Source organism: Sapajus apella, unplaced genomic scaffold (genome assembly GCF_009761245.1).
Source record: "Sapajus apella isolate SASKATOON/1434 unplaced genomic scaffold, GSC_monkey_1.0 scaffold1, whole genome shotgun sequence".
NCBI classification, from domain to species: domain Eukaryota; kingdom Metazoa; phylum Chordata; class Mammalia; order Primates; family Cebidae; genus Sapajus; species Sapajus apella.
The window spans coordinates 28,039,993-28,058,487 of NW_022436941.1; the positions used below are offsets into that span (position 1 = coordinate 28,039,993).

General features: G+C 39.3%; 1 protein-coding gene and 1 pseudogene across 6 annotated transcripts in view; both read right to left on the reverse strand.

Moving 5' to 3' along the window:
* Nucleotides 1-18,495, reverse strand: part of APC (APC regulator of WNT signaling pathway) — a 151,521-nt gene that overhangs the window by 122,385 nt on the left and 10,641 nt on the right. The window lies entirely within an intron of this gene.
* On the reverse strand, nt 10,382-12,688 carry LOC116549079 (annotated as a pseudogene).

Here is an 18,495-nt window from a genome sequence, read left to right on the forward strand (position 1 = left end):
GCTTGATAAGGCTGGAAAAAAAAAATTTTCTAAGACTTGACCACTCCATTTATAAAATGAGAATAACTAACTGACTTATCTTGCAGAGCTGTTACAAGGATCAATGTGTATTATGAGCAAGCTTTATAAGTTGAATTAATTTTTTAAAGTAAAGGATGATGAATTGCTCTATTGGTCCAAATCATGGTTTGGCTCAAACATAAATTCCCATGAAGTAATCCAGCAACCCACCTAGAATCAATTCATCTCCTCTTCCCTCAATTGTTCCTACCTCTTATGGCACAAACACATTTTGGACCTGTGTGTATACACCTTGTATCCATTCCTGTCTATAAAAATCCCAAGGGAAGAACCCAGACCTGATTTTGCCTTGTATATCATGGTGTATATCACGTTTTTTACACTGGTGTTCATTAAATATTATTTTAAGAAATGATTTTAAATAAACCCGCAAAGGGCATTCAATGAAGATGCCCTCATGGGATAATAGTATAGCAATTGTTAAATAATTAATATTATGGTAAAATATAACCTTCCACAGAGGAAATGGAATATTTTAAGTTAAAACTCTGACCGCTGTGTGTGGAAAAAAAATGTTGTGATGCAGCCATGGGACTAAGTTTCTGAGCTTAGCTGGTTACACTGCAGAATCCCTTTAGTAGTTTGAGGAGCTTTTAAAACACCAACAAAGAATCTGTGGGTAATGTTCAAGTTTTGGCATGTGCTGCCAGGGATGAGAAACACTAAGCACCGCTTTAGATTCTGCTATTAAAGTTTCCAAGCACTACAGTAGGAAAACCATTTTGAAATAACCTTTTAATTTGGAGTGCTACATAGCTTCAAGACTTGCTTATAGGAGAAAGAAACTTACTTCTTCCTGTCAAAAAGCTTTCCAGGTATCTTGTGAAAGTACTGGCAATTAACGTGAGAAAAAATATGAAGGACTAATAAATACATAGAAAAATGCTCTGGTTGGGTGCAATGGCTCATGTCTGTAATCCCATCACTTAGGGAGGCCAAGGTGGGTACATCACTTGAGGCCAGGAATTTGATAACAGCCTGGCCAACGTGGCCAAACCCTTTCTCTACTAAAAATGGAAAACTTAGTCAGGCAAGATGGCACATGCCTGTTGTCCCAACTACTTGGGATGCTGAGGTACAAGAATCGCTTGAGTCTAGGAGGCGGAGGCTGCAGTGAATTGAGACTGCACCACTGCACTGCGGCCTGAGTTTAAAAGCAAGACTCTGTCTAAAAAACAAAACAAAACAAAACAAAAAAAACCCAGAAGAAGGTTTTACTATATTAAAGGATCAAAGAAAGAAAGAAATACAAGAGTACTATAAAAATAGCCAATGATATTGTAGGGCCAGTGAGGACACATGGTAAGTCTTTAGAATGTCCAAACTGTTTACAATGATTTGAATATGTACCCCAAAAGCCTGTATTGGCAATTTAATCCCCGTGCAACAGTGTTGGGAGCTGGGCCTAATGGGAAGTATTCATGTTCCACTCACAGTGATGGATAATGTCTTTTATTAAAAAGCCTGAGGCTACAAATTTGGTCCCTGGCTTGCTCTGGCCCTCTCCTGTCCTTCTGCCCTCCACCTTGAGATGACACAATAAGAAGTCCCCCACCAGATGCTGGTGCCACGCTCTTGGACTTCTCAGCCCTTATAAGTGTGAACCAATAAATTTCTGTTCATTACAAATTACCCAGTCTCAGATATTTTGTTATAGTAGCAGAAAATGGAGAAGGACAATTCTTATACTCAAGCAAGCCCAATTAAAAGAAATTATCTTATGAACAGATACCTCTATAACGATTTATAATTTAAAGACATTTGGCATTACTTATACTACTGAAATGTTAGAAGAAAACCTCAATGATTACTAACAACAGCTTAGTTAATTATACTTTTGGCACATTTACAAGACAATTAAAATTACATTGTAGAAGATAATTATATGCTACATAATTATATAATCCATATATGTGAAAATGCAGAATATTATGTACTTAACATGTAATAAACCAGCTTTTTAAAAATAAATTACATACGTACACAGAGAAAACAAGAGAAAGATAAAAAACAATGTTTCCTCCCTAGGAATTACAAGAATTTTAGTTTTTCTAAATTTTATAAAATTCCTACAACCCTAATATATGTAATTTCGATTTTTTTTTAAGTTAAATACTTCTAGGTTGGACCCAAACTGAAGTTACAATATTAGAGGAGAGAGAAATTAACATTTGTTTCTCACAATCTGCACGCCAAGGCAGACTCAGATTTTGTGGAGACCAGGAGCCTATAATGAAGGGGCAAGTGGGTGGGAGAGTCCTTAAGAAAAACACAAATTAATTCAAGATTGCTAGGGCTGCTCCTGCAAGGGCCTTAGAAAGGGCCATACAATTAGGTTCACTAAACTTCATTAGTTTCATGATAAATACGCTTCTAAACCAGTGGCAAACATTATGTTAATAAGCATTTTCATATCTTCAATCTAACCTAACCCTAATAAAACTTCTATAAAGGTATCACTATTCACACATATGGAAAAATTGAGGCTCAAAGAAATTTTAAAAAATATCCAAGTTCACCCAACAGTGAAGGGGCGGTCTGACTCCAAAGCCAATGCTGACTAGATCGCTTCAACCCTCCATGTCTCAGCAGTAATTTCCTTTACTAAGGTACCTTTCAGAGCAGCTTGTACTTTTTCAAGCCTCATTCCTCATAAGAAGTTACTTGTCCAACTGTTATCACTCTGATGCTTACTATATAGTAGCTGGCTCTGGAGTAGTCGGTAGTCAATAAATATTTTTTGAATGAATTAAGTATAATCAGAATAAGTAAAAATGAGAAAACTCAAACAGGTTTGAAAATGTCCTTTTAGAATCTACAATAAATCAACCCATAAATTTTCATCTATGAGAAAATACAGATATCTCTGGAAAATATCTAGAACAAAATTTCTTTAAATGCAGAAGGCACCTTTATGTTAATTTAGTTAAATAACTAAAAGAAACAGTTTGGGGTGATAGTATGGGTGCTGGCAAATAAGAGGTAATGCCAATGAGTAGGCATATCAGTAAAGGCAAAAGAAATCAGAAAAACTGTGATAACTCAACAACTCAGCTATCCTAAGTTATTTCTGCTTCACTGTCCTTGTAAGACATTAAATAGCTACCAGGTTAAATAAAACCTAAGTGTGCAAAATTAGGCAGCATTTAGGCCCTCAAGACTTGCACTCTTGTTACTCTGGTGAATATACTACATTATATGGCAAAAGGAATTTGGCAGAAAAAATTCAGTTTATTAATTAGCTGACCTTAAAATAGGGAGATTATCCTGGGTGGAGCCAATGTAATCAAACACTCCCTTAAAAACTTAAACTGTTCATTGGCTTCCCAGTGAAATTAGAATAAATTTTAAATTCCTTACCTTGGTTTACAGCTCTGCATAATCTAAATCCCACTCTCATCACTTCTCCTGTCCTTTTCTACCTCTTTCTTTCTTATGCCTTAGAACTACCTTTCCTTCAGCCTCAAAAATTCTGTTTCCAAATCTTCAAGTGACCAGTCCTTCGTGTCATTCAGATCTTGGCATAAATGTCTCATCTTCAAAGATCACACCTTCCATGATCACCTTATCAATACATTGGTGCTATCTGCAAACTTTCTACCACATCATGGAGTTCCACATTCTAAGCATTTGAGATCTTAAAAGCTCTACCTATGTATTTATTTAATTTTCTGTCTCTCTCATCACTGTTTTCCAAAGTGGAATATAAATCCCATGAAGACAAGAACCAAGATTCTCCTGCACTGCTGTCTCCCTCACATCTATAACAGTGCTTGGTGCTTTTTGTTCAATGTATGAATGTAGATAATATAATAACGAGTAAGACAATTTATAATCTAGAAGGGGACTAAGGCATTTATGGCAGAAGTTTTAATACAAGGGAATGTATTGTTAAAGAATGGGAGATTAGATCATTTCCAGCTAGGTAAATCAAAAAAAATTTCAGAGAGAAAATAGCAACATAATTAGACTTCAAAGATGTTTAGGAATTTTTCAAAGCAGAGATGTCAATCTTGTGTGTTAGGTTAAAAAACTCAGAATTCACCAGATAGACAATGAAAACACATAAGTGTTCAAATAAAGATGGATATGTAATTAGAACAGATACACAAATATTACAGGACTAGTTTCTAGTTCCTACTCAAGAGGAGAAATAATCAGAAATCATATGCACACTAATACTAATTTGTAGCTAAATTTAATGGCCAACAGCTTTTTCAACTGTAAATATGATTGCAGAAAAAAAAAAAACTCCTCTAAATTATACACTCTATAAAAAACTTTTATAAACTCTATGATGTTGATTAAAAAAAAGTGCGCGTGCGCACACATACACACACAATCAGCTCTGGCAACCATTTTACCCAATTAACAAAAGATTTAGAAAAACTGTGCATAAGAACTTTTAAAATCTAAATTCTTAACATATCCTAATCTGTTAAAACTCCAATTTCAGGGCATGCAGTGTTTTCCAGGCATGTCCAATCTTTTGGCTTCCCTGGGCAACCCTAGAAGAACTGTCTTGGGCCACACATAAAATACACGAACACTGGCTCATGCCTGTATTTCCAGCACTTTGGGAGGCTGAGGAGGGCAGATAACTTGAGGTGAGGAGTTCAAGAGCAGCTTGGCCAACATGGTGAAACTCTGACTCTACTAAAACAGAAAAAAACAATAGGCAGGCATGGTGGCGTACATCTGTAGTCCCAGCTACTCAGGAGGCAGAGGCAGGAGAATTGCTTGAACCCAGGAAATGGAGGCTACAGTGAGCTGACATTGTATCACTGCACTCCAGCCTGGGCAACAGAGCAAGACTGTCTCAAAAATAAACAAACAAACAAAAAAACTAACACTACCAACAGCTGATGAGCTAAAAAAAATCACATAAAAATCTCATAATGTTTTGGGAAGTTTATAAATTTGTGTTGGGCCACATTCAAAGCTGTAAGCTGGACATGCTCATTTTAAACTATCCTTTCCTATAGGGGGAAAATCCTGATTAATTTTTTTAACTTAAATGTTTAAAACAAGATTTTATGCTTGCCTGTTTATTTTTTTAAAAGTATGTCTTATTCAATTTTTTAAATACTTTGATCTCTACTTAAAACCTAAAAGAGCTACAAGACTGCCCCCAAAAGTACAATTTTACAATACAAATTGTATTCATAAAGATATCATTTTAATGCTGAGGAGCTTAGAGACTTAAGGTCATGAAACAGCACCAAATGTTTATGCACGGTGGACTCAAGAAAGGGTAGCACATAGGATGATTTTTTTAAAAGTCTTTTTCCCAAGAAAGTAAGATTAAAATGATAATTCATTTAATACTTAAAATGTCCTAAAATGCCCTGATTACCTGATAAATCAGTTTATAACACTCAAATCAGCCCTTGAAATACATCATAACTGATGAGAAAAATCTCAATACTGATGTTAAAAACAAAATTGGGTATTTATGAAAGAATAAATACAGGGCACAGTAATGGTATTTAGAACTTTAAACCAAATCCTTGTGTCAACAAGACTTTTCTTCTTCTACCAATATTCCCAAATTCCTACCTTAAATGATAAAATATAAACTTTTTAAATACCATATATAGTTGCAGATGGCATTGCCTAATGTTGTATCATTTTCTTCCTTTTTGAATGTCTTTCCTTCCTCTTGCTACATGATGAATTTTTAAAAAGTATGGACTATAAAATTATTTCACTCTGAATGTCTGAAGATAGTTTGCTATTTATGCTCAAGAGTCCCAACTTAATATTAAGTGAAATGAAAAAAAAAAATCCATCTAGCATTACTGGACTATGTCAACCAAATTGGAAACCTCTAACCCTAACCCTTTAAGAGTAGGTTGCAAAAGATAATTGCATTTTTACCATTACTTTCTTTTTTTCTTTTCTTTTCTTTTTTTTTTTTTTTTTTTTTTTGAGACAGAGTCTCACTCTCGCCCAGGCTGCAGTGCAGTGGCTCGATCTCGGCTCATTGCAACCTCCATCTCCCAAGTTCAAGGAATTATCTGCCTCAGCCTCCCGAGTACTGGGATTACAAGTGCCCGCCACCATACCCGACTAATTTTTGTATTTTCAGTAGAGATGGGGTTTCACCATCTTGACCAGGCTGGTCTTGAACTCCTGGCCTTGTTACCCACCAGCCTCGGCCTCCCAAAGTGCTGGGATTACAGGCGTGAGCCACCAAAGCTGGCCTTTACTACTTTCAATGGCAAAGATGGCAATTACTTTTGCACCAACCTAGTAGTATCTATTATGTATATTATAGACTCATTTTAAGCATTAGGAGAATGAGTCACCTAATAAAGGCATTCAGGAATAGAGAAAAGAAAATCAAGACGATCTAATAAATGTAATTCCCTTCTTCAAAATAAATTAATGTTTTAAAACTAAACCTTCATATTTACTTTATAAGTCTTTTTAAACTTTCTCTGCCAAGTACTCCAAGGTCAGGTGAATTATCTGAAGTGTCATATACCTTTTATACAAAAAAAAAGTAAGATTTAAGAATTGGAATAAATTTCATTTCAATTCAAATACTCTCTCAATGTGACACAGACAGAAGACAGAGAAATACTCGGTAGAAGAGGGCAGTTCTCCAGCAAAAGCCCCACCTCCAAGTCTGGAAAGCTGCCTCCCTAAATAGGAACAGGCATTCCTGTTTTTGCACCCAAAAGTTGCCTTCTGGCCTGCCATGCCCCCTTACCCTGTATGCATATAAACCCCAAGCTCCCGGCTCCACAAGGAGACAAACGGAGGGGCAGAAGAATGGCAAAATGGTGCAGCAGAGAGAAGAGAAGGAATGTTTGAATGTCCCCAGTTTGGCTGGGGACAGCCAGAGAGGAAATTGGCTGCTGGACAGCCAAACTCCAGGAAAGATCATCTTCCCATTCCATCTCCTTCCAGCACCCCATCCATCTGGCTGAAAGCCACCTCCATGACTCAATAAAACCCATGCATTCATCCTTCAAGTCCGTGTACAACCTCAATCTTCCTGAATGCCAGACAAGGGCCTGGGTAAAAGGAGAACACTGAGCTGGTTAGCACTTAAGCCATCTGCAAGGCTAAAGGAGCTCACTGTAACACACACCCAGTTGGGCTTCGAGAGTCGCAGGCTCCCACCCCTGGACGCTGCAGTGGGGCTGGAGCCCAGAGACACTTGCCCTGGTTTCTGCACCTGCCCATCTGCATGCTCCCCCTCCCATAAGGTGTCTGAGTATGCACAGTGGCCCAAACAGATAAGCCAAACCCCTGTTGTACATACTGCGAGGGGGGTCAGGGAACTCTCCCATTTCAAACAGAGACAGGCTATTAATAAGTATCCTGATCCTGAACCAATCTGTACCTCATATACTATGGTAAGGGCTTTTTCCTCATCTTTTTCTGAAGAGATCTGTTATTTAATTGAAACACTTAGATTTTCTCAATAAACCACTTGGGAATTCCATAGACAGGAAATCTTTTTGACATGTGGTGCTTTGGGTTTTTTTGAGATAGGGTCTCACTCTGTTGCCCAGGCTGGAATGCAATGAATGGCATGATCACATGAGATAGGGTCTCACTCTGTTGCCCAGGCTGGAATGCAATGAATGGCATGATCACACCTCATTGTAGAGTCAACCTCCTGTGCTTGGGTGATCCTCCCAACTCAGACTCCTGAGTATCTGAGACTACAGGCCTGCGCCACCAGCTAATGTTTGTTTGTTGTTGTTGATGTTGTTGTTGTGTTTTGGTATGTTTTTGTAGAGACACAGTTTCACCATGTTGCCCAGGCTGGTCTCAAACTCCTGGACTCAAAGGATCCACCTACCTCAGCCTCCCAAAGTGTTGGGATTACAGGCGTGAGCCACTGCGCTCAGCCTCTCCTTCTCCTTTTAAAACTGTTTTTTTCTAACACTATTCTGGTATTAAGAATACGCTGCTTGAATACTCAAGAAACAACAGTGGCTTCCTCTGGGGAACAGAACAAAGTGGTACTCTTTTACTGTTTAAATCTTTAACAACTGCCTGGACTACCTTTAACAAAAAAATTGCTATAAATTATACTTATTGAAAATAATCTGGCCAGGTGCAGTGGCTCATGCTTGTAATCCCAGCACTTTGGGGGGCCAAGGTGGGCAGATCACCTGAGGTCAGGAGTTTGAGCCCAGCCTGGACAACATGGTAAAGCCCCATCTCTACTAAAACTACAAAAATGAGCTGGGCGTGGTGGCACATGTCTGTTGGGAGGCTGAGACATGAAATTTGCTTGAATCTGGGAGGCAGAGGTTGAAGTGAGCTGAGACCATGCCACTGCACCTCAGCCTGGGGTGACATAGCGAGATTCCATCTCAAAATACAATATACTACAACACAATACAATACAATATAATAATAATTGGTAATTCAGTGTCAGCTGCTAGAAAGACTCCTTAAGATTAGTATTTTCTACCTTTCACGGGACCCAAACGGCTATAAAGTAAAAACGTACACTCATTAACACTATCTGTAAGGTCCTTTATGACCTTGGCCCTTCATACTACTCCATCCTTACCTACTGCCACTCACCTACTCTAGCTACACTCCAACTATTTGAACTTCTGTGCACTAACCACCAACTCACTATGCCATTTCATCTCCTGGAAGGTTCTTACCTCTGCTTTTTCAACTAGTATTGTGGACCCATTTTACAGGACCCAATGTAGATGACCTCTCCCAAAAGCCTTCCCTAAGTCCTCTTGCCAGAGTTAGATCTGCCCCTACTCTGATCCCAATGTTTCCATAGATCCCTGTGCTTACCAGCTATCTCCTTTATCACACACTTGGGATTACCTATATATTGGTCTTTCTCACTAAAAGCTCTTTAAGGACAAGACTCTTATATGTCATAATTGTATTCTCAAATGTTTTCTAGTACTGTGTCTGGTCCAAAGTAGGTACCCAAATAGTGCAGAACAGGAATGAACTACCTCTTATACCTCAAGGCCTGATTCTGTGAAGCTGTCTCTATCTATCCTAAGCAGCCAGGTGTTTTTCTCTCCAGGCTCCCATAGTACCAACTCAACTAACATCTATTTCTCTCCATTAGACTATGAGCTTCTGAAAAACAAGCTCTTTTTTCTTCTTCTTCATAACTACACAAGCGCTGTCCTAGGTATGTAGCAGAAATTAAATATTTGTTGAGTGGATGAAGAGTATGTATCCTGTTTAAAATACATGTGAAGAAACAACAAGCATAGGATAGCCTGTTCATTTCTTATTTATTTTTTCATCATTACTAATAATAAGAGACCATAAAGCTCAAAAAGTCTTTTGTGCTTGCTTTAGGATTAGGGAAAGGAAGTCATTAAAAGATCAGAGTATTCCCCAGATAGCTCCTTATCCTCTGACTTCCTGAAACTCTGCTTTTTTTCATCTGAATTCTATTCTCATTTCTAATCATTAAACCCTGGACCCACACAAAATTAGAGCCCTCCCAGTAGCTTGGAAGCAGGGAACTCCCACTTTTATTCCTTGGCAAACAGTAGGGGAGGGTCAGTAATGGTAAGGTAAGGAGGAAAACTCTTACTCCAGAGCAACAAAAAGAGATGAAGTGTTCCCGACATCCCAGTTTCAAACTTTGTATTCATTTTCCTCTAGAAATAGCATTATTCAGTGTTACACATGGTAGTAATGGCACTTAATACTGCATATGAATTAAATGGTTTTCTGTGGGCAGGGCTGGGACATCATCATTCCAGTCAACACATTATTCCTATGGGACCATGACAGATGTTTAAATTTTTGAACTACTATTCTCTTCATGTTTTCCCCTCCCACAAAAGAAAACCTGAGTATCACCACAACAGGTTTAGCACAGTGTGAAATATATTACATATACAATATTTTCATCCACAGTTCCTGGGTTTTTTGTGTTTGTTTGTTTATTTTACACAGGGAAGGAGGGCTAGCATAGGGCTTGGCATTAAGCATGAATGAAAAACTTAAAGACTGTGAGTGATCAAGCAGTCTCATCCACAGTTAATCTCGGCTGTTACTTAGCTCTTTACTCTGCTTCTCACCTGTCCATCTACTGTCTCTTACCTCATGGATTAAGTGCTCTGTTACATAATCAAGACTTCTCTCTAACCTTGCTCTTCAGTTTTATCCAGCTCCTCCCTAAACATGACAAATAAATTGTCCTGTTTTAAAAATCCATCCCCTTTTCACATCTACCACTGTGTTAGACAATGGACTAGGTATTCAAAGGTGACTTTGGTTCATTGGTTTCATGTATTGGGCATCAAATCCTTGGTGCAAGTCATTGTGGTACAGTGCATCTGCTGTGCATTTATTAGTAACTGGTGGTTGGGAAGTTAGAGACAGTAACTCCAGGAAATTAGAGTATATCCCAACTTATTACATATTATCTCAAATTGTTTTTAGCTATCTAAATCTCCAGTTCAATAAATCAAAATTCTTAAAACACAAGTTTTTTCTTCCAACCTACATATTATGGTAGGAAAGTGTACCTACCAGTTTTCAGTTTCTGTTTTGCAAATTTTGTGAGCAGTAGCCACAGTTATCTCCCCAGCAATACCGTAACTTCCAAAGGGAGCACATTTGTCACCAGATCCCGAACTTTTTTAAGCTACATCTTCTACTGGGAAAGCAACAGAAAGAAAAACAGGGCTTTCTGGCTTGGGGACATCTTGTCCACTTGGAGGATTAGTATTGCGGGGACTTAGAGTATGTTTCTGGAATTTCCCATCTGCAGGAACAGCAATGGGCACTTGCACTGCAGCATATCTCTTCAAGACACCTGACCGCGAAACAAGAGCATGACCAGGAAAAGTTTCCCATTCCTGTGCTTTCTGAACATTTGAGCCTGCTGAGATAAAAGTTGGGGTACTGATATTCTTTGTGTCGTCCATCACATAAATTGGAGAGGTGACTGTTGGTGGATGCTGCAGAAACTGCAGATCCTTAGGATTAGATATGTAGAGGGTTGCTTGGGGGAAAGGCCCAGGTGCAGGTGGCGGTGATGAGTGACTTTGTTGATTCTTATCAGTTAGACAATAAAGGGTCCACACATTGGAAAATGGTGGTGGCTGTTGGGATTTGCTTGCTGCCATTGCTGGCTACAACAAACCTTATTCAGCTGTTGCTTCCCCTTCTGGTTTGATTTCTGGTGCAGTAAGACCTTCTGGAGCAGAAGGGAAGGGGCCACTAGATGATTTTACAGATGTACCTGAGTGCACTGCTTCTGCAGCTTCCCTAGAGAGCACAGGTTTGCCTTCCATCTCCTGGGGTGCAGAGCTTTCCCCGGACTCCTCCTGCCCAGTATTGTCAGAGACTATTGAAGTCATCGCCACTTCAAAGTGCAGAGATTTTTCAGAGCCTATTTTGATAGTGCCCTCTGCATCCAGGGTTTCTGCAGGTACCTCAGGCAGACCTTTCAAAGATGTGTCTGAGAGCAGAGCTGTTGCTTCTGCCTCCATATGTACTGAGAGATATTTTTCATTCTCCTCCAACTGTGTCAGTTTTACAGACTCTACAGATTTTTTAGACACGCCAGAGGTTGTCTTTTCTACTACAGGTTTGGGACTAACTGGTGGTGACTGCTCATTTTCTTTAAGACAAGCAACTTGATCAGTGAAAGGGATAACTATTTGTTCTGGCTGTTGCTCGACATAAACAACTCCTTCAGTCCCAGGCACATCATTATAGACAGATGATATACGAAGAGTTTGACATAACCTCAATATGAGCCTGCAAAGGGACCTCAGGAGCTTGATCATAAGCAGGAAGTTCATAAGCTTGTTCATCCTGCAAGGGACTGAGGAAGCCGTTGATAGTTCAGCCTCATTTTCTTTAGGTTGAGAACCCAAATCTACATGGACAGATGTTTGGCTCACAACCTGCACTTCTAGTACCTTCCCAGAATACACAAGAGGAGCAGCCACCATAACATCTTCAGCAGCCTCTGAGCTCGGCACCTCCTTGATAACAACAGGCATGCTGGTTGCCACATTCACCATTAAAACATCAGATTGATCAGAATGAATAGATAAAACTTTACCTAATATCTGAGCAGCAAACTGAGCTGGGTCAGCTGGGATATAGGCAAACTCTGGCGAGACAGCTGTTGGAGGTGGTGAGGAGGATGGGGTAGTAGTCTTAGGGGTAGCTGCTTTGGGAGAAGAATCATGAACTGCTTCAGTTTGCTCAGCGCCTAGCTCAGCAGAAGTTGATGGAAACTGGGTGGTTTTGTCACTATATCCTGTCCCGGTTACATTGTCCTCCTCTGTGTCTGTAGATTTTTCCAACCGTGTAGGTACTTTAGATTCTAAAGATGTTTTTTCTGGTTCTTTTAAACATTCTACTTTCTTCGGTCATACTGATCCTTCTGACCACTTCTGTACTTTAATCTGATGAAACTGTTTAACCAGATCCTTTATATCCAGAGAAGTATTCCCTTCTCTATACATAGCAAGTTCTTTAAAATAAACTGGTTGATGTTTGATGGGTTGCTTTTGATAGTGGCGCTGCTAATTCCTTCGAGTAGAGTCTTGAGGCCATAGGGTATGCCAAATCTGGACGTTGAAGAAATCATTTTGGCAGGATGTCTGTAACTCAACTTCTTTCCGGCTGCGTTCTTAAGAGCTTCCTCGTTGCCCGCTTGCAGGCAGCTCCTTGGATCTTTTTTTTTTTTTTTTTTTTTAAGACGGTGTCTGACTCTGTCATGCAGGCTAGAGTGCAGTGGCGTAATCCTGGCTCACTGCAGGCTCCATCTCACAGGCTCAAGCAATCCTTCCATCTTAGCCTTCTGAGTAACTGGGACCACAAGGAGTGCGCCACCATTCCCAGCAAATTTTTGTATTTTTTAAAGAGGCAGAGTCTCACCACATTGCCCAGGCTGGTCTCAAGCTCCTGAGAGTCCACCTCAGCCTCCCAAAGGGCTGGGATTACAGGCGTAAGCCACTACGCCTGGCCAATTACTGGCTCTTAACTACCATAGTGCTTGTTACAGTCTTTTTTTAAATAATGTTGGGGCACCTCAAGCCTCAGGAACAGAATCTCTCTCTCTAACCTTCTCCTGTCCTCCTCTCACCTGCCCAAGGCAGGACTCTAATCTAGTTTCGGGTCAAAAAAACCCTCATCCCAGAGAGGGTCCTGTCTCCATATCACAGAAGAAGAAATGATACACAGAGAAGCCAAGAAAAGTCAGAATAAACAGGACTTGCTGGGCTTAGATCATGTACTTTTTGTCCAATCACATTTCTACATGGTTGTCATTCATACCTATGCAATGAAGCCTCCATAAAAAGCCAAGAAGACAGGGTTCAGACAGCTTCCATATAGCTGAACACATAAAGGTTCCTGGAGGTTGGTACACCCAGGGAGGGCATGGAAGCTCCATGTCCCTGCCCCATATCTCACTCTGCACATCTCTTCATTTGCATCCTTTGTAATATTCTTTATAATAAACCAGTAAACATAACCAAGTGTTTCCCTGAGTTCTGTAAGACGCTCCAGCAAATTAACCAATCCCAAAGAGGAGGTAGTGGGAATACCAACCTGAAGCCAGTCAGTCCAAAGTTCCAGAGGCCAGGACTTTTACTAAGGAGAGAGTGGTCTTGGGGACTAAGCTCTCAACCTGTGGAATCTGACGGTATTTCTGGATAGACAGTGTGGGAAGTGAATTGGAGGGTACCCAACTGGTATTCACTGTTGGTGTGTAGGGAAAAAGCACCACGTCTTTAGTCACAGGTGTATCTTTTTGAAAATTCATTTAATTGGTAAATTTCCCAAGATGAGACACAGATGTCTTCTACTATGTTAATGATCATTGCAGTGGTGTGAGAGCGGAGGAAAAACAACGGTTTAGAGTTTTTCTGAAACACACAGTGTTCAAAATATTTACAATAGTATGAAATTTTATGTAACTCACAAAATCAAACAAAATTTATGTAACTCACAAAATATAGTAGTACTATATTACTTTAGTACTACTATACAAAAACACAGTAGACGAATATACCAATAAATTAACCAACTAACTCCCCTCTAACCTCAAACTCTTTAATAAATGATGTCTTCGCCTGTTTATCTTAGTGGCAATCAGAAGACATTGCTTTCTGTGCAGCTTTCTCAATAGAGGGGGTCTTTTTTTCTCTCACATCCTATGTATTTTAGGCCAGGAGATATGGATAGGATACTGAAAGGTCTAGAGCAAATTTGTCCTGTGGGTCACATGGCCTAGGACGGCTTTGAACACAGTCCAACATAAATTCATAAACTTTCTTAAAACATTATGAGATATTTTTTTTGGGCGATGTTTTTTAAAGCTCATCGGCTATTGTTAGTGTTAGTTTATTTTATGTGTGGCCCAAGACAATTCTTTTGCCAATGTGGTCCAGGGAAGTCAAAAGATTGGATAACCCTGGTCCAGAGGGAGGCAAAAGATATATTCCTTGCATCCAATTACCACTTCCAAACTATTTCTTCTCCTTCCTTAAATACCCAAGATCTTCTGACATGATACCCAACTGTGTACCCTCTATTGCCTCCAGCATTCTTGTCCACTCTTATCCCCACCATCACTCTGTGACTTCAAAGTCTATGTGAATTGCCCACCTAACACTCTGGCTTCTTAGCTCCTTAACTTCTTCACCTCCAAATGCCCACTTCCATGATCCACTCAGGACCTTGTCATCATCAATAACTGCATTGTCCCCAAATTCTTAACCAAAAATCTCAAAAATCAAATTTCCAGTCTTTATTTCATTTTTATATTTTGAGATGGAGTCTCACTGTCACCAAGGCTGGAGTGCAGTGGCATGATCTCTGCTCGCTACAATCTCCATATCTCCTGGGTTCAAGCGATTCTTGTGCCTCAGTCTCTTGAGTAGCTGGGATTACAAGCACACACGACCATGCCTGGCTAATTTTTATATTTTTAGTAGTGACAGTTTCACTATGTTGGCCAGGCTGGTCTCAAACTCCTGACTTCAAGTGATCCACCCACTTCGACCTCCCAAAGAACTGGCATTACAGGCATGAGCCACTGGACTCAGCCCCAAATTTCGTCTTTAAAATGTATCTCCTGCCTCTCTAGTTCATTGCACTGTCTCCAAATTCAACATTCTCTTACCTTACTGCATTTTTCAATCCAATCAAAAATGCTCTCATCATTTTTCACCATCCGTTACTTTCATCTTTACTATCCTCTTTAGACCCAACAACAGCCACTCTCTTTCAAACTCTCAAACCCCTTACTCTTCTCTCCTCTCCATTACCTGGCAAAATCCCAAATCTAACTGACCTGATCCATTCCACTTTTACGTGCCTGAACCAAAAGCAGGTTATTATAGAGGAAAGGGGAGAAATCAGGTTAACAAGGCTAGCTGGTTTCACTTTAAATTCACAACTATAAACATCAAAGGATATCCAACACTGCCTAGCAGGGCTTACTATATTCCTGGAAAGTTTGTCTTCCTGCACTCTGAGTTAAGTTCTTCATGTCTTATTCTGTCTCCTGAAATCTGTAACAGACCTATTTTTTACCTATACCACTCTTTGCTGAAGACCTACTTCACCGAGAATATAAAAGCTATTGGAGAGAAATTCTCTCATATTTTTAGGCAAGTCAAGTCACCCATCTTCCTTGGGCCTGTTTTTGCATATTTAAAACGTGAGATGGTAGGATAGGAGGGCACATGAGAGACTTAATGATATTTAGGGTCTCTTCCAATTCTAAAATTCTCTGTTCACCTCATTTTATCCTTGTTTTTTAAAGGCAAGTGAGAAGATATAAAACAAAAAGTTATTTAAATCTAACATAGCAGGGAAGAGAAGGAACTATAACAGGAATCTTCAACTTAGTATTTTCTTCTAGCAAAAAGAAAAAAAGAATCAAGTAAACAGTAGATAAACAAGAATTCCAGGTTTTCATACAAGAGATATGGTTTTGTTTTTTATAGACACATCAATTTAATCACAAAGAAATGGATGGCATTTCATATTAATGTCTGTGACTAACATCAAATTAAGTATCTATAAAAAAAGTTGATATCTTATGCTAAATTTTTAACACTCCTCCATCACAGAAGAATGCCAATTTATGTAGACTACTATAACTTAGTTTGCCTAGTAGAATTTCTAACCTATCTGTTTGGCTTCCATATTTAATCTCAGAATTCAAATGCAAATTGTACCTACATTTTAAATAGATGTAGGTAAGATTTTTAAAATCATATTTTGTAAAAATATGATTTTTGTAAAAAATGTTTAAATAAAAAATAAAAATCATGACACCTCCATGGCATATAGAGAGTTGTAAGAATTATTATTGAAAATTGGCCAGACACAGTGGCTCCCACCTGTAATCCCAGAACTTTGGAAGGCTAATGTGGGCGGATCACCTGAGGTTCAGGAGTTCGATCTGCCTGGCAAACATAGTTAAACCTCATCTTTGCCAAAAATATAAAAATTAGCCAGGTATGGTGGCATGTACCTGTAGTCCCAGCTATACTTAGGAGGCTGAGGCAGGAGAATCGCTTGAACCCGAGAGGCACAGGTTGCAATGAGTGGAGATCAAGCCAAGCCTGGGCAACGAAGTGAGATGCTGTCTCAAAAACAACAACAACAACGAAAATTATTATTAAAAATGAGGCTGCCTGGAATGGCTCACACCTGCAATCCCAGCATTTTGGAAAGCCAAGGTGGGTGAATCATTTGAGATCAGGAGTTTGAGATTAGCCTGGCCAACATGGTGGAACCCCATCTCTACTAAAAATAAAAAACATATTAGCTGGGCGTGGTGGTGTACACCCATAATCCCAGCTACTGGGAGGCTGAGGCAGGAGAATTGCTTAAACCTAGGAGGCAGAGATTGCAGTGAGCCAAGACAGTTCCACTGCACTCCAGCCTGGGCAACAGAGAGAGAGAGAGAGAGAAAGAAAAGAAAGAGAAGAAAGGAAGAAAGAAAAATGAACCCCATTTCCAAAAAAAATACTAAAAGAAAAATCTGTCTGCAGTCCCCTCTCAGCTCAGTACATTCTACCTCCTCCATACAGCCTCACTTCAAAAATGTTCACTACATTCTATTTGCTTACATAATTCCTACCCTAAGGCACTACTCACATACAAGTATTTTTTGCTTCTCCAGTCAAACAAAATATCCTTTGCCTCCTTCCCTTAGGGCTTTGCAAAGTACTAGGAATTAGCCTAACCAATTTTTAAATAATTAAAAGGCAATCATAGCTTAAAGTCTACCTCTTCCAGGTATCTCATCTGCACCATCAGAACAGCCCTAAAACAAAGGAATGACTGATGTAGAAATGTCAAGTCTTCCTTGAACAAGTTCGTGAAAGAAATTTGGACATCCACTCGTAGCAACAGCAGACCAGGTTATTCAGACGAAGTATCCTTATGAAGGCAATTTAAAAAGCTACGTAAGACATTAAAATCATTTTAAAAGCACCAAATAACCACCAAAATAATGAGGAAGGAATAACGAGCTCAAATCCACTAGAAGTCAGGAACCCAGAAAAGTGACCTCAGCTTTTGCCTTTTGTGAGTTTACCAGCAAAGAACAAGCATTTAAGAGCTTTGTTGTTTGTTGCCTGCGTTGCAGGAACAGGGAACCAAAGCCAGAGTCTGAGACCCACCAAGAGTGAGGACTGTAGTGAAAACAGCCTTGGCTTGGGCTGCGGCTCTAAAGGGCTGCACCCTACAAGCAAAGAAGGAACCAGAAGGAAACCGTGGACTGAATGAAGTCAGTTTCAAGTCATCTGGGTGGCCCAAGAAAGTTAAAGATTTGAAATTCGATTAAGATGTTTTCACACCCCCAGGCACTTGGTGATAGCAAATGAAATGCTTTAGAGAAAGATTAACGTCATCTTATATATATCAATTTATTTCTACAACAGACAACTGAATCAGCTTCATAACGACTTCCCAGCATCGGATTTATCAGATACTAACTGAAAAATAACTATGTTTATTACATTCAAGTGGATAAAGGCCACACTTAAATATTTTTGTTTAAAACTGAAAACCATAAAAAGTGATACAGATTTGAAAAGAACAAAATAAAAATTCTATACCAAAAAATAAAACAACCTAAATTAGGTATTTACTGGATGAGTTAATAACAGATTAGGCACAGGTGAAAAAAATGTGAACTTTGAAGACAGTTCTGAAACAACATCCTGAAAAATACCTTGGGGTCAAAAAGAAGCAAAAAAACCAAACACACGCCCCAAAAAACAAACAAAAAACAGAAAAAGGGGCAAGAGACAGGATATAAGGTCTAACATATCAAACTGGAGCCCCAAAATGACAGGAGAGAGAATATGAACCAAAGACAATATTTTTAAAAAAGAATGGCTAAGAAATTTCCAGGACTGATAAGACACCAATCCACATATTCACACA